Below are 15585 nucleotides of genomic sequence, written 5' to 3'. Positions count from 1 at the left end.
TAATTACATTTGATTAGGCTACTTTTTTTTTTTAGGCTACTTTTCTAAATTTCAAATGAATGTTTTCAATTGTTAATCATTTTGAAACATTTAAACAGGCAGGGTTAACCTTACAGTATAGTGCCCAACACTGATTACTGTCAAACTTTCAAAATCCTTCTCCACTTGAATTAAGATCATAATCATTTAATTTTAAAGCACAGCAACCACAAAATCAGACTTTAGCACCTCTTTTTATTTTGAGACCGTTCTGAGTAAATACAGTTTTAAAATAATTAATAACAAGATATAGTATAATAGCTTTGATACTGTTTTTGAAATTAAATATTTACATAGTTATGACAGGAAACACTGGCACCTAACAATGCCTTGGAAAAAAACAAACAGTTAATATAAAAAATAAAGCACAAACCCAAGTAGGAAATAAAACAGTTATTGAATAAGCATGTGTCCTATTCTGTGTCCTAAACTCCTGAAACACTAGTGTCTCTTATTTTAAAGCAGTCAATGCAATTTATGAAAGAAATCATTCACATCTGTATGTGTGTGAAAACATTCAGATGTAACCTCCTTTGTAATCGTTAATATTTTCAGAAGTAACTGTAATTTAATTACACTTTTTTTTTCTAAGTAACTGTAACAGATTACAGTTACATTTATTTTGTATTAATTAAATGACGTAATTCCGTTAGGCCTGCATGTAACTAGTTACTCCCCAACACTGCTCAAAACAAAAAGTTAATTAAATACTCAAATGCATATTTTTTTTAAAAAGCAGAATTTAATTTAGTTAAACCCTGTTATGGTGTGACTACTACATTATTAAAAATAATACAGTTTACATCTATATAAGGAATTTGCACCTACTATATAATGGTCATATCAACCTCAATAGTTCAGCTATGTTAAGTACAATTGGAAAATAAAATATAGCCTAACATGTATTCTAAAATACAACAACACCGGGACTTTCGTTGACCATGTATGCCTTCCCTTACCAAAAAGTAGTATACTTCAAGTTTTGATCAAAAAGCTGAAAAAAAATACTAAATTGGATTCAGACTAATAATTAAAATGTAGATGGAGTCGATCAACACCCCAAAGCTTGACAGTCATTATTACCTCTTCATTGGTCGACATTTTATTCCATAATATTACATAGTTTTGATACCATTTTATGTCTGATGATCGTGTTAGATTACATGTGGAAGCATCTGTTGTTTCGGTTTCTTCTTCACTTGTGTTTTTTTGGAAATTCTGTACAGAAGATGTGTACTAGCTCCCCCTACCGTATAACAATGAAAACACGGATTCTAGGAGCACAGTTATACCTAAAATATATTTAGACTTTTTCTAAGTGTAAGTCAAGTATACTTAAATGTCATTTTAAGTATATTTCTGAGAAGTACATAAAAAGTAGACAAAGTAACTTTCCTATTTTTAGTTTAAAAGAAGTATACTAATAGCACACTTGAATAAACTTCTTATTCGTAAGGGTTGTGTTTCAAGAAAGTTTCAAAAAAGTGTTACAACTGTCCTTTACCTCAGGATGGATTTTAGAGCGCCATTTTGGGCCAAGGCCAAACGCAACGTCCAAACGATGTGCTGTCACGATTTGCATTTGCTTGTTTAGGTGAGCTGGAAAATTTGGAAAAAGTAACGCAGTTACTTAATGTGAACTTATATTGGGCGTAAACAACATGCTTTTGATTCAAACAGAGCCTTCATCAAGCGCTCAGATCAGTTTGAACTAATTTAGGGGGGAACAAAACAAAACAAAACAAAAAAACCAGCAACAAACTGACAACTTAAATAGGCCTATGTTTTTGTTATAGGCAATTCCAACACAAAACGTTTGTTATTGGTAGATTATTAACATGGAAAAAGTTGTCCTAAAGATGGCAAGGGATGCAAATATTACACGTCATTACATTTAGAAGCTACCGTAAATATTAGTAGGCCTAAATGTGAGATATGGTATTTTTGTCGTACATACAGGAGATTATGGTCATGCTGTCCTGTGACATGACGTGGATTTAATCAATTCAGTAGACACTTATTGTAGACGTTTTTGTGCTGTTTATCGTACTATGACTATTTTTTATACACAAATGTAAACACGGGCTTTGTCTGGGGAGTAATTTTAGTAGTGCCTATACATATATAGTATACATGGTAAATGGCTCCATCTGCTGGTTATTCATAACATGCAGTTTTGTCTTCACCAAGATTGCTTTGGGTTGTTAATGCTTTGTCCAACCTGAAGGACAGATGAATAATGTTAGTTTATGATGTTAATATTATAAACAGTATTTTGATTTAACTGATTCTTCAGTGGAACACAAAATGATATATTGTGCTAAATATTATGGAATGAAAGCCTAAGTGACCATTCACTTGCTTATTTTTGTTGACGTTTGTGACTTGCATAATTTTGTTGACGAATGTGAATGACGACTGAGGCTTTCCTTCTGCCTGACCTCTCTTTTAATGTTCCAAAAAGAAAATCCTACAGGTTTGGATGAGTAAACTTGACAGATTTATTTTTTTGGGGTGAATGGGGGTTAATTGTTGCAGTTGGGCACTGGCCACAAGAAGGCGCCATAATACAAGGTTTCAGAAAAAAAGCTTAGTAACCATCGATCTTCTAGTACGTTTTTGTCGTTGTAGATCAGAATTCAGGAACGTTTGGTTTGCAGCACGTTCCAGATTCACTTTGTTGTAGGCTTTGTAGAATTTATGATAACGAGATTATTTTTGTTATGTATTTTAGCAGTTTGAATGCCCCTACATATTTTCCACACTTTCTTAGACTCCAAATATTGTACAGGTGATCAGCAAAATGATAATGTATCTGGTATTTGTACATTTAATTTGGACCGAACGATTATAAAATATATTTTAGCCTAGTCTACGTGATATTCAGTGCGCTTCTTGAAATACACAACGCAATTACAATAAGAAAAGGCTGGAGTATCTTTGCATGAGCTGTTTGATTTTACTGCGTTTTTGAAGGCTGTAATTAATTTTCCGAAGGGACATGACGTCTGTTCAGATGAATAACTGTCCATCTTTTGCTCACAAATCCCCATTTAAATCAGTGAAATGCCACTCAGTCGTTGTGTAGGCTATATGAGAACGATAATTTGAATTTAAATCCGTAGATATTTAATTGTATTGTGTCGCATTGTCCCTTTTCTCCCCCTGAAATGCAATATCTTAATTTTAAACATGCGAATCGCTATTTATGTAGTAGAAATTTGTATTTCGCTTTTAATAAGACTTTCGTGTACAGTTGATCGTGCTAAAATGAATTTACTTTGAACTGTATAACCCTGAGCATTACAGTGACTCGAAATAGTTTTTAGTAATTTATATATCTTATATATATTTATACCCTTCAGCCTCTCCAATGTCTGTATTAACCATGATAAAAAAAAAGCATATCAATGTTATGATTCTTTGTATTGATCAGCTTGATTATACAGATTTTCTTGTGAACCTCAATCATTATGTATTCAGTAAATTGAATTATTCTTCCTCATCAAGTGCCATGGGAATATTTAAAGAACCTGATCCAAATTCTGATCTTATTGATCCAAAATGATCAACACAATGTTTGAACAGCAGCAGCAGTGGATACAGATGGAACCTAAATGTCACTGTATTTCTGATGGTCTTCTGTTTTAACATTTTATTCTGCTCCCTAAGAATAATGTAATGCTAATCTCAGCAGATGCTCTCCTTTATCTAAACAAACCTTTAATACTGCAGCACTGTTTTGTAATTAAAGGGCTAATAGGAGGTAGGGGGTTTGGTTTCTTGTGAAGGGGGTTGAGTCTGTCGGTCATGTCTGTGCATTTGAATACATGTATCATGAATATGCATCTCTTAACCTAGAGCATTAGAGCTGTGGTTGGTCAGTGGATCCGTCTGATTAATTTAAGTTTTGCCTAATATATGTATGACTTCAACTGCTGAGCTCTTCTCGAATACCACAGATATAATTGTTGTCTATACATTAGAATAGCTCTTTAGATGTTCAAAGTTAAGTGATAAAATGTGATTAAAAGTACAGCTATTTCAGTTTTCATAAATTAGTTATACTATTTTTGTTTATTCATTCATTTTTTTTATTGTTTGTTTTCAAAGGCAGGACTTTTAATTAATTAACTTTTCAGCCTGAGTAAAATGAAGATCTTACTCATAGCACAATTAAGTCTAATTTGAACGCAGCAGTATATAGTTAACCTTCAGAAAATTTCCACAGGGCTTTCATTAGTTGAAAAGTATTAAATCCATTGTCATAAATGTATTACTCTCTTCAAAGAGGGTAAAATAATCCTTGCTAATCACAATGTAATAAAACTTGTCATATTTTGTTGTACATTTGGTATTTCCATTTCTGATTCCCAATAGTCTGAGTCAGGACAAATGTACTGAAATGTGCAGCGTTCACATCTGTTTTCAAGCCTTCAGAGTTAAAGGCCCCCCAAAAAAACCCCACATATAAATATACATATTTTCAGTGAATGTCTACTCTGCATTCCCCAGTTTTAATTGAATATGTGGCTAAAGTTATATACTAAAACCTTCATTTAAAAGCAAATTAATGTAAATTTCACAAGGACAGCGAAGGTGGCAAAGTGATTTTTTTTTGCTAATTTGCAAAGGTACTTAATATTGAGACCTTCAATTTTAGATGACCTCAAATGGTATAAAATTAGATATGCATAATTTGCCTTTTTTAGGAAATTACATATTAAGCTTTGAAATGCTTTGATTGCAATGGTACATTTGCATTGCAATATGTCAGCATTGTTGCAGTCTATTCAATATATTTTAATTGTAGCAAAGGTCGTTCGTTGTTTTAGAGTGGGATTGTGATTTGAAAATGCAGAGGGAAAAAATGTCAAGATTTTCCGTCCCTGACAAATGCACTCTCGACAGTGATTGGCCATTTATATGTTCCTCCTGTCTGTTGAATTGTTTTGAAGTTTGTGTGTTCCCCTTTAAGTAGGGGGCTCTTTGCAGCTGAAGAATTTGCTCTCCTGTCGCTGTGAATGGGGCCCGGGCAGGAGCTTAGCGAGGGGCCCAATGTTTTGTTCTGTTACACTTCAATAGGGCGTCAAGCAGGGTTTGGGCCTGACAGCCTGTGGATTAAAGGCTCTTACCAGAATCTGTTCGCCCCACCCCCTGACCCGCGCACTCCAACAATAGCCTGAAAGAAACACATTCTTAACTCTTCAAGTACTAAGTTGTAATTTGCAGGTGGCTATAGCCTACCAAGTCCCTCTAGTCCGAGACGATAAGGGTTATGGAGAAAAAAAAGGAGGGGGAAGAGGGTGTTAGTCATAGCCCACCTCCTTTTTTGGCCTACTTTAGCTTTCGTATACATTTAAAAATATAAATTAATTTCTCGTCGATCTGAAAATCAAACTAGAACATCTTGAAGTGCGTCATTGGACGCTAGACTTGAATTCAGAAAGGTACATTGTGTTCTTCTAATCCCTGCTATCTTTCCAAATTGTAAAAGATACACTGGATGTCAACAGTTTGGGGTTAGCAAAGCAGCCGTTGTTAACAATAGCCAGATGCCTGTTCCGAGCAAGCAGCGATGCTCCCAGGGGCTGTAGCGATGACAAACATTTGTTGTTGCCTTCTGTTTTGACAGCACTTCCGAACCCTGGAGCCAGGAAGAAACAGACTTTTGTTTGCAAAATATTTGACACTAGAGATCTAGATGGTAATAAAACCAAGCGTAAAATAGAAAGAAAGAAAAAAAACCTTCTTTTAGTTACTATTCTTATTCAATAAGAATTTTTAAGGTTCAAATGTGTTTAATCTAGATGGACCACTAGGTGGAGCTATTTGAAAGTTCCTCAGCAGGAACAGAAGTGCACAGGTGATGGGGTTTGTGAAGTTTATGTAAGACTTTTATTTAGATTTTCTGGGTTCTTCTAAGTGAACTTTTTTTATCTAAATGTTTACATGTTGGTTCAACATGCAGCGTGGAAGTTGGAAGATAAAAGCAGTCCTCAATCATTCATCATGTCTGCTAAAGTCGTAATAAACACGACTAAAAATGACCTAAATAATAGCTCTTTTTGGTCACATCAATCAGAGTATTTTTCCAGTGTGCTGAAATAATGCTCCTCAGAGTATTGCTGTCCAGAAGCTCTCTCGTGGTCCAGCGGAGAGGAGTCAGCTGGGTCAAGCTTTGCTCATCCTTATAGTCCCGGCCGGGTGTGTAACATCTGGCCAATGATTCAGAGTGTCAGAGTTCACATCGCGTACTCGCGCGCACACACACTGTGGGCCGATTCACGACCATGCCACTCTTTCTTTGTGGTCAGATGATTGGTTTGATCACCCTTATTTAAAAAGTTTTACACTGAATGCTCTGTTCATTCATTTCCATATCCTCTATAGCCTCGGTTTCGAATGGTTCGGGTCCAAGCCTGAAGGGACCCAAGCAAAATGTTTTTATTTATGGGGAAAATGGCATTGCTGACATTGCGTATTAGCTCTAAGTGCGTGCATGGTCAATGGTGTTTTTGAAAACTTCTCCTTAAAGTGGCAGCCTTTCAAGAGCAGCCGCCTTTTCCCCTCCCTTTTCCTGTCACCAGTAACAGAACACAGATGTGACACGGGGTAGCAATTCCACCTCTATTTGTTTTAAACATTATTTAAAATGTTTGCAGTCCTGAAAAGGGCTAGGGAGGGAGAGATTGGCTGCGCACACGTACATGTATGTGAGAAAGAAAAGGGGAGAGAGAAAGAGGGAAGGTAAAGTGTGTTTATGGACCCCTGGCCAGACCAGGTACAGCTAGTGACAGATATGTAAACAGCTCGAGCACGCTAGACACATACTGTGAAAATAAAGTAAAGCAGCCAGATTTTAAATGTCTTCTGTTTACTTTGGGATGTTTCCTAAAACTGTTGAACTGCTAGTTAATTTTCTCGTATACATGTCATAAATCCTTTACACCTGCACAGTCTGTAATACAATGTTGAGCTTGTTATGAGACGGCCAGTTAATTTTTTTATTAGTGCTTGGTTTTGTCATTATTTTTTTCTGTTTAATAATACTAATGATAACATTAAAATACTATTTTTATAGTAGTTAATAATAACATGTATTATTACTAAATAAATAATAAACTATTGTTATTGTTATGATTAATATTATTATTATTTATAGAAAATGTACTACTGTCATAATAGTTCATTTAATAATAGTAATGTTACTAATACTAATACTACTAATAATAATTTCTTATGCTGTGTCGTTGGAGAATAAGAATATTTTTTTAAAGCATAGTTATTATTGTAAGAAATAATAATAAAGCTAATAATATTAGTACAATATTTATAAATGTGCAAATTAGAGTTTAATGCAGGGTTTATATACCAATGCAACACTTGAGACTTTCCTTCTCATAAAAACGTTTTGAAATCATTTTTGACTTGCTGATCACTTTTTTTTTGTTCTTTTTTTTGCGGGGTATTTTGGACCATATATGTGAAGCTCAGTACACATCAAGGTGCTCTCGAAGGCACTTTACAAACAGCCGACTGTAACCTTCAAAGAATGAAAGAAAGAATCCAGGCTGCAGTGAAATGCTCACAGCAGAAATGTCAGCGAGACATTAAACAGTGAAAAGCTGGGTGTGCTTTCATAGTACAACCTGTCTGTTTTCCGTCCTATTTTTTTTCCAGCCCCGCATATCATCAGTCTTTCACTGAGCCTTTCACTATGTCCTGGTCATTTTCCAGGCTGTTTGTTGAAGTTATGACTAGAATGGGTGCTGTGAACCAGTAACACAGTCAAAATTAATATTGAGCCCTCAGACCACTATGTCCTGGTCATTTTCCAGGCTGTTTGTTGAAGTTATGACTAGAATGGGTGCTGTGAACCAGTAACACAGTCAAAATTAATATTGAGCCCTCAGACCATTTTATTTTATTTTATTTTATTTTATTTTATTTTATTTTATTTTATTTTATTTTATTTTATTTTATTTTATTTTATTTTATTTTATTTTATTTTATTTTATTTTATTTTATTTTATTTTATTTTATTTTATTTTATTTTATTTTATTTTATTTTATTTTATTTTATTTTATTTTATTTTATTTTATTTTATTTTATTTTATTTTATTTTATTTTATTTTATTTTATTATGCATGACTATAAGGTAGAAATAATGATCAAATAATTCAGTTTAAAGATGAAATAGCACTAGCATCATTCAGATCTATTTAATTTTATTTTATTTAATTTTATTGTTTTACATAAATATAAAGTAAATAAAAAAGTCCTTATAAAGACTAACATCACAAAATGGAACTGCAAAAAGCATTTAAACAGGTTTCCCAAATACTTTTCCCATTCCCCATTAGAGGAAAAACAGGTAGCCAGGTGTCAGTTTTCGCTATGAATTAACCTACGAATCCCTTACTTATAACGGTCTCTGCTTATTAAGATGGGTTACGATTATTTTAACATTGAACAAGTGACACACTTCACCTTTAAGTTTTGTTTTTTTGGCTTAAAGGTGTGATCGAAATCTAAAGCTGACGTACTTGGCTTTTTGTCAAAGATAACCACGCTCTGTCTTTGCCAGCTATGATTCGCAGTTAGCATGAAATTTCTACTTGCGTTTATAGTGATTACAACTGGTTGCGTTTGATTAGGGGCTGCTATAATTGGCTAACATTAGATCAGCGGGTGGTCCTGGCATGGACTGTCATTGTTAGGATAGAGGCAGCCATTATGTACGGAAGTGGTGATCAGGAAGTCCTTTTGCCCAAAGCAACGGCTCTGCGGCGCTCTCCTCTAGAGACCAAAAACAACAAACTTGCCAGACAAACACAAACACATAGGCCGAGCTTAGGCATGTACCTGCAGTCCTCCCCCTCTCTCTCCATCCTAACTATAACCTCGCCTTAATTGAACGTGATTCATGATCCTCCCTTCTTTTCCCCCCGACGAAGTGCTTTTGTATGCATCCTTTAGTTCCAGGGCCAAAAGGCCCTTTAGTGCCCTTAAGGCATTTCTTATTAGTGTTGTAACATTATACCTTCTTTCTCCCACCCTCCTTCTCTCTGCAGACTCAAAACAGCTTTGAAACTCATCCTGGACTGGTTCTTTAACATAACAGCACCTGAGGGCAGGAGACAGCAGGTTATGTGTCCAGGTCTTTCTCGCACACCTTCCTCGACTCCATCACTCCCACCCGAGAAGGTAAAGGCCCTTTGTCACGGAAGTGTACACAAGCAGCCCTTGTTTATTTTATTGAATGTTTATTTCATTTTTTAACGTGCCACTCAAGGCTTCGAGGAGACGCGTGTGTACCTTTCCTCAACCTGTGTAAACACAGCATATTTCGCCACTCGTTTCCCGCTGTAAAAAGTTTATATCTGTAATCTGTTAAGTCAGATATTTTAAACAACATCTCGCTGTGTTTATAAATGCTGCCGGGCCGCTGTAATGAATTTACGGTAATGCGTTTTTGTTTTTTTTTGTCTTCACTATCACTTCAAACCTTTTGCGGATGGGCCAAGCGAAAATCCTGTAAGATTATTTAGGTTTGAAATGAAAACAAAACCAAACGACTGAAATAGAAAATGTTGGTGTGACAGACAAAAACAACATGAGCGCAAACACTTCTGTGTGTAGGATGAAGACAAACAAGTGGTGGAAGTGTGTAAATTTGCACTCATACTGGTGAGGTGAATGATGAAGGATGAACACACTGTTATAGATTATTATGACCACCGGCAAAGTCGTTTTTCTTGGTGAAATATACACTGCCGATGATTTAGATTTTTATTTTTTTTGGTGCTCATTAAAAGTGTGTATTTATTCTGTTGGATTTTCATTTGTCAGTGTATATAACTGAAATAACACTTAAGTTGCATTAACAGACGTCCTGTGCAAATTATTCCTCAATTATCATTAAATGTTTGATAGAGTCTGGGGTGTTTTCACAGATTATTTTTCAAGTAAAAAGAATAACTGCTATTGAGATTCAGTGGGAGGCTTCTTTGGTTAGTTTGAATCACTTATCATTTCTCTGTGTCATTTGTAACGAATCACAGAGAAAAGAAGAATGGGATCAGGCTGGAGTGAAGTTGCTGTATGTCCGATTGCTTCTCTACTGATGAAACACTTATCCTGCATTTATTGACCATGTTGTGATGAATGAGTGATGAATGAATAGCTAAGCATATAGTACAAATGACAACTATTGCTTTAGGAGGTGACATATTATAGGCTTCCCAAAGTTAAAGTGCTAAACAACAGAAATAATTACTTCTGAACTCTTTATACATCCCTGTCCATGTTTATCCATGTTTCAAAAGAAATAAATGTGACTGGGAATTTTGCACATTAACCTACAGAAAGCTGCTTAGTTTGAAAGAGATTCAAACATCAGTACTCTATTGACAATAGATAATGGACCTTTTTTGACTACAAAATTTCGCAAAAATGTTGTTAATGTGAATGCACCTTTAAAATTCCAATTCATCTAAAGCTCAAATCGGATCCAACTGTCCTGCATTGGAAAACAGGGTTCCCGTGGGTCCTTAAAAAGTCTTACATTTAGTTGTATTAAATTTAAGGCCATAAAAAGTCTTAAATTGTAGAAGAAAGTCTTAATTATGATTTCAAGTAGTCTTAAATTTGGGGACGGAAAGACCAAAATTGCGATATAGCTTAATGTCACGATTAAACTTCAAAATGTTATGTTTTCATTACATAAACATGAGCACTGCACAGTCCGGTTCTGGCTGCTTTGTGTACTGCTGTTACCGGGGAAACAGATATATTTCTGCCTTTCCCAAAGCGCCACCTGCTGGCAGAGAATTAATGTTCATTTTCAATAAGCCTGTTGTTTTTTTCAGACCAATGTGAAAATCAACCCATATTTTTACTTTGCAAACAAGCAGAGCTGTAAATGTGAACTGGTGGATCGATAAGAAGATAATGCATTATAAAAATCTAAACAGTAAAATGTATTTATGTTATTTAATTAATATAATAATTTATTGATAATAATTATTTAATTTAGTATGATAACTAATACTTTTGACTCATCCGTTTTAAAAATAGTTTAAAGGCTGAAATGTGAAATGTATCATTTTATAAAACTTTTTGTTTTTGTGAAAACTTGTATCTGAACTGTAAATCATGCTTTTTACAGTCATTTTACAGTTTAATATGTTAATATTAAGTAAACGTTTCTCTACCCCGCTTACATGGTATTAATTTTATTTGTGCAGGTCTTAAAAAAGGTCTTAAAGTCTTACATTTGAGCTCCAAAATCCTGCAGAAACCCTGGAAGACGACTGTGTGAAATTAAAGTTTGGTTACATCCTGTCTACTACTATACCTACATGAATGCATGCAAAAATAAAAAGGACATTTGATGGAGTAAATTTAGTTATAAATGTATTTTTTTATCGACTTATGAACTTATGAACATATAAATAATAGCTTGGTCATCTCTTTTAATTTTTTTAGATCATAAGAAGCTGCCTTAGATTTTAGACACAGGAATTGTGACAGTGACAGACACACACACACCCACAAAGAGCGTGTTAGATGTATCTAAACATTGATAAACTCTTGGTTAGTCTTGGGCGTTGTACTGTCATATACCTCTATATCAGCTTGGCATTTTCTTGACAAGCTAATATCTATATAGAACATTTGTCAATTCACATCATTCTCTGATATTGTCATTGCATTATAAACCATTAATTTGTCAATGTGATCAAACAATCATCAACCTCGTGAAGCTCCTGCGTGATGTCACATTCTATCCAGCGCTGCGTTTCTCGATAACGATTGATCTTAGCGCTTAAGAGCGTTTTCTACAAGCCATTTTACGATCATTCGTTATTGTTTCACGTGTGTTTCCCAAAAATGCACTTAACACTAGTGTTGTCACGGTACGAAAATTTCAGTATTCGGTACCAATACCAGTGAAAATCACGGTTCTCGGTACCAAACTACACGCTCGTTTATTGAAATGTTAACCTAATGCTGCGTTCCAGACAACTCGGATATAATAACTATAATACAATATTATATTATATTATTATATTATAGTTATACGTATAATATTATACTTTACATAATAATATATAATATACTTCATATAAAAAATATATTATAGTATATAATATCTATATAGAGATGTTATTTCCGGGTCCAATACATGGCTGGTTTTCGTGAACATCAAAGTCATTGACAGATTTTTTTTTTTTCAGTCTTTGAAGCATATTTCCTACATTACTTCTTTTATTCATTTTTTTTGTTCAGTCATTTAATTTAGATGTGTATTTCAATTTTTCTGCCCTTTTTAATTATTTCATTTATAAATTGCACAATATACATTATACATTGTACACTTGATATACATTGCACTTGAATAAAGTTAAGTAATCTGCCAATTGTCCTGCAGGTGACCGCATAAATCTTTCTTCTTATGATGCACTTAGGGCTTTACGATTACTCCAGAGCACTCGTAGATCTACGAAGATTTTCAAGTGCTACTTAAGTTATGATGCTTTTGGGAAACAGACCGTAATTTTAAGGCCCAATCCCAATTCTACCCCTTAGCCCTTCCCCTTTCCCCTACCCCTCCGTTTTGCGCGTTCACGTGACTCTCGTTGCTGGAAAATATAATGTAGCGATTCAGTATTTAAACTCTTATTAATAAAAGTCGTGGGGCAGCGTTGATAAGTTTCTTTTCTTCTGGATGTGTGAGCTGCGTGATCTCCGATATATATGTGTGTGCTTGTGTGTGTGTGTGTGTATGTGTGTGTGTGTGTGTGTCAGTAAGCAGCGCATTAATATAGAACGGTAATTAAAAGCTCTAATGCACACCAGCACACCAGTATAGGTGTGTGTATTGTAGGAGCTTGACGACGTATGATGACGTGTGACGGCATAGTAGTGGTGTCCCAATTCTTAGGGGAATATTTTCACCCCTACCCCTTGACACTCTGTTTCAAGGGACAAGGGGTAGGGGAAGGGGTATAAAATAGAATTGGGATTGGGCCTAAGATCAGTCGTACGATCGTTTTTACGAACGTTTTAGGCTTACGAAGCTTTTGGGAAACGCAGCTCAGAACAATCACAAGTTCCATCAGAGCGACACAAAGAATGGTGGATGTGCGACTAAGGAGGGAGTCGTTCTTCATATTCCCTCAGATGTGAGGGGCCGTATATTAAGGCAGTCAAATTGTAGTGTGTGGATGATTGGTGGCAAGAACCTGGACAGGGAAGATTGCTTGTGAGACTAGCCTCGCATTAAACCTGTCAATGTACGAACAGTTCACAGGAGAGAGCTATAATTAAGGCTCCCTCATCCAGGAGAGGCTCTCCATTATATTCAAATTAAGCATGAGTGATTTTGAGCAATGTATTCTGAAGGTATATGTGTGTTGATAGCCTTGGAGAGGCATGGGATTTCATCTCACCGTGTCAGACAAACAGAAGAAAGAGAGAGAGGGTGACAGAAAAAAGAAAAATCTTTTTGAAAAGATTCAAGACACAGTTCCTTTTGTTTGGATTATGATCATATTGTCTCGTAAAGTTGTGGAAAATGTCAGATCGCCTGTCCTCATATCCGTCTGCGAGTGTGTGTTCCTGTGCCTCAAGCCGACTGATTTGTTGCCATCACCGAGAGTGATAAAGCGATTCCTCTTCCTGAGCGCTCACGACCACATCTTCGGAGAACAGTTTGTTCATTTCAATAGCTCGGGGACGTAAAAAGAGCGGGCGAAGTGGCGAAGTTCCTCCCATAAATCTCAGCTGAAATATGACTTCTCCAGCCTTTTCCTCACAACTCGAGTGTGGAGGCATGCTTGAACCTGACATTAAATGCCCCTCTCGTCTAAATGAGCGTAAGACTGATGGCGGAAAAGTTACACTTCCAGAGCAACAGATAGTGACCAGAAGTGTGCGAGCTTTAAACAAGCTGTATGAATTGTGTTCAAGTCCTTACTGGTTTATCTGTCCAGGAGAGCTATAAAGAACAAGAAACAGACTATGAGGCAATAAATTTGACTATTATTTGTTGGCCAGAGTGAGTATAACATATCTTTGTTTAATATGTGAGCGCATGGGAGTCACTTTTACATAAAAGTGCTGGAGGGAGAGAACAGACGTGCAGGTTGTGATTTCACAAAGTGGCTAAACTTATGAATTAATTGGGTTATACACAATTAATTTAAAATGATCTCGCAGTGTTTTGATAATAAATCAATAGTCACTAAATAACAATGTCTGTCTAGTAAGGTATTTGCTCAAGTCACAAATAAAATGTAAGCAATATTATGATTAGAAATGGCCGCATTGTACATTAACATCCCACTGTATTCTCATTAACTTCTGATTTGAGAACGAGAGTAATTTTTAAGCTTGTGACGTATTTGGTTTGAAAACTTAATCTGCTGTCGATTTTGGGATTTTTAGATCAGTGGATAAATGCATGGATCAGTAATTAAGTATTAAATATTTATATTAAATATAGGAGGAAGTCTCTTATGTTCACCAAGGCTACATTTATTTGATCAAAAATATAGTACAAACAGTAATTGTCACGGATTGTGATATTGTTAAATATTGTAAACAATCTAAAATAAATTTTAAATTTTAAAATGTCATTTATTTCTGTGATGCCAAAGATGAATTTTCAGCAGCTATTACATAATCACATGATCTTTCAAAAATAATTCTGATATGCTAATTTGGTGATTAAGAAACATTTCTTAATGTTTCAATGTTGAAAATGGTTGTGCTGCTTAATATTTTTTGTGGAAACTTTTTAGGATTCTTATTCTATTCTATTCTGATAAATATAAATTCTTTGATAAAAAGAAACAGCATTTACTTATAGAAGTCTTTTTTACCATTATATCTTTACCATAATTGTTGATAAAAATTCATAAAAAATTAATTATTGCATAATCAATCAATCAATCAATCAATCTGAACCCAAACTTTTGAATGTAATGGCTTGTTGGTCCAGTGGAAATATTTTTGTGTTGAGTTTGAGGGGTTCCAGGATCTAATTCAACATAATTTAAGTTAATCTCATAATATATTATTTAATAACCTTGGAGTGGGGTAACATTTGTTTGCATTTTGTTTTGTGTTTTTCAACAGAACAGATAGCTGTGCAAAGGTCTGAAGACATCTCAAAAACCTTTAAAACACATCTTGTTTCCTTGTGTTCTGCGCCTTTTTCTTTTTTCCTTTTCCCATCTAGCACAAGTACTGTATGTGTCTTATGATCAGGATCAAGTGAACCTGAAAACACCCTAAATATTCAGAGCTCCCTTAAGACAGACTAAATGACTAGTTGTTCAGGAAACTCAACAACTGTTTACTTTTGAATATATGTTGTTTTACACATCCCTAACATATCCTCAATATGTGCATATGTAAGTGAACCACTGAGAGAGAGACCGGTAAAGAAAAAATGAGTGGTAGAGACAGAAAGCGAGAGATTGCTATCTATCTACACTGAAAAAGAATCCACCATCTTAGGTTTCTGTAGG

General features: G+C 35.0%; 1 long non-coding RNA gene across 1 annotated transcript; it reads left to right on the top strand.

Moving 5' to 3' along the window:
- Positions 1-1549: 1549 nt before the first annotated feature.
- Positions 1550-11409, top strand: LOC107656021 (uncharacterized). The gene is made up of 3 exons (XR_001630509.1): positions 1550-1633; positions 9118-9250; positions 11293-11409. It is a non-coding gene; the product is annotated as an uncharacterized LOC107656021 (long non-coding RNA).
- Positions 11410-15585: the final 4176 nt, after the last annotated feature.

This window comes from Sinocyclocheilus anshuiensis, unplaced genomic scaffold (assembly GCF_001515605.1).
Source record: "Sinocyclocheilus anshuiensis isolate Anshui unplaced genomic scaffold, SAMN03320099.WGS_v1.1 scaffold51, whole genome shotgun sequence".
Classification (NCBI taxonomy): domain Eukaryota; kingdom Metazoa; phylum Chordata; class Actinopteri; order Cypriniformes; family Cyprinidae; genus Sinocyclocheilus; species Sinocyclocheilus anshuiensis.
This window is presented reverse-complemented; position numbering and strand designations above follow the sequence as displayed.